The sequence below is a fragment of the Terrapene carolina genome, unplaced genomic scaffold, assembly GCF_002925995.2.
Source record: "Terrapene carolina triunguis isolate 2854851 unplaced genomic scaffold, T_m_triunguis-2.0 Scaffold96, whole genome shotgun sequence".
Taxonomy (NCBI): domain Eukaryota; kingdom Metazoa; phylum Chordata; order Testudines; family Emydidae; genus Terrapene; species Terrapene triunguis.
The window spans coordinates 21,855,068-21,857,057 of record NW_020664447.1 but is presented as its reverse complement, the minus strand read 5'-3'; positions in this window follow the sequence as shown (position 1 = coordinate 21,857,057).

Sequence of the window (1,990 nt, the reverse complement as noted above, 5' to 3'; positions counted from 1 at the left end):
GAAAGCAAACTCCTAGCCAGCTGGCATGGACCATATGAGATAGTGGAAGCCATTGGGGAGGTGGACTTTAAGGTCAGACAACCAGACCGCTGAAAGCCAGAGCAAATCTACCACATCAACTTACTGAAGCCCTGGTGTGACCGAGAGACGTGCCTGGTCATTCGGGGAGCTCCACCCCAAACAGACGACCCATGGGGCAGGTAAAGAGATCTCCTGAGTTAACCCCAGAACAACGAACAGAGGTCATTGATATGATCCAACGGAACCAGGACGTGTTCTGTACACAGCCGGGCCATACGTCACTGGTCCAACATCATATTGTCACCAGCCCCGGAGTAAGGGTGACGATAATACCGTACCGAATACCGGAAGCTAAAAGGGAAGAAATTAGGACGGAAGTGAAGAAGATGCTGGAACTCGGGGTTATTGAAGAACCCACAGTCAGTAGTCCAGCCCTATCGTCCTAGTCCCCAAGCCTGATGGCACTCTGAGGTTTTGCAATGACTTCCTGAAATTGAATGAAGTATCCCAATTCGATGCCTATCCGATACCACGCATTGATGAGCTAGTTGATCAGTTAGGCAAGGCCCGATACCTAACCACTCTGGATCTGACCAAAGGATATTGGCAAATTCCCCTGGCTGAGAATGCCAAGGAAAAGACTGCCTTCTCTACACCCGATGGCCTGTTCCAATACACTGTCCTCCCTTTCGGACTCCATGGGGCCCCTGCAACATTCCAACGACTTATGGATAAGTTGCTGCGACCCCATGCCAAGTATGCCGCCGCCTATCTAGACGACATAGTCATCCATAGCCCTGACTGGGAAACACACCTAGGAAAAGTAGAAGCAGTGCTAGATGCCCTGCGGAAGGCCGGCCTCACTGCTAACCCTCTCAAGTCCGTGATAGGACTAGCTGAGGCCAGATACCTCGGATATGTAGTAGGGACAGGTTTGGTGAAACTCCAATGGAACAAAGTGGAGGCGATACAAGGTTGGCCTCGACCAGTCCGCAAAAAAGCCAGTCAGAGCATTTCTAGGGATAGTAGGATACTATCGGAGATTCATCCCTCATTTTGCCACAAGAGCAGGGCCATTGACGGATCTGATAAAGGCTTGGGGCCCCAAGATAGTAAAGTGGACTGATACGACAGAAGAAGCATTTGCAGATTTAAGGACAGCCCTATGCTGCCATCCAGTACTCATAGCCCCAGACTTTGAGAAGGAATTCATCCTACAAACAGATGCCTCGGAGGTAGGGCTAGGAGCCGTCCTTTTGCAGCTGGTAGGGGAGGAGGAACACCCAATCTTGTACCTCAGCTGGAAACTCCTCCCCAGGGAACAAAAGTATCGTTGAAAAGGAATGTCTGGTGGTAAAATGGGCTATGGAGACTCTCTGCTACTACCTACTGGGGCGGTGGTTTACCCTCGTGACAGACCACGCCCCACTCCAGTGGATGCACAGAAACAAGGAGAGGAATGCAAGAGTGACTAGGTGGTTCCTATCCCTGCAGCCCTTCCATTTCCGGGTACAGCATAGGGCTGGAAGCCAACGCAGCAATGCTGATAGCCTATCGCGACAACACTGCCTCTCGTCCCGAGTAACCCAACCCCATGGTGTTGAGCGGGGGAGGGGGGGTGGAGATATGTGATACAGCATGGCCAGAGGGCAGCAGGAGGGGGTTAGAAGGGAGCTTTATTCCCTGTAGAGGGAAGAAAGTTTGCTATAGATTAATTAGAGCACCTGAAGCCAATTAGAGCACCTGAAGTCAGTCACCTGATAAAAAAACCCTGCTTCAATCAGACAGGGGAAGGAGTTGGAGCAGAGAGGATTGGTGTTGGAGCAGAGAACAGTTTGAAGGAGTAAAAACAGAGTGGATTGGTGTTGGAGCAGAGAGCAGTTTGGAGGGAAGCAGAGGAAAGTTTGGAGCAGTGCTGTGGCTGTCTTGTGTAATGGCAGCATGTGGCTTATTATTACAGACATCCTGA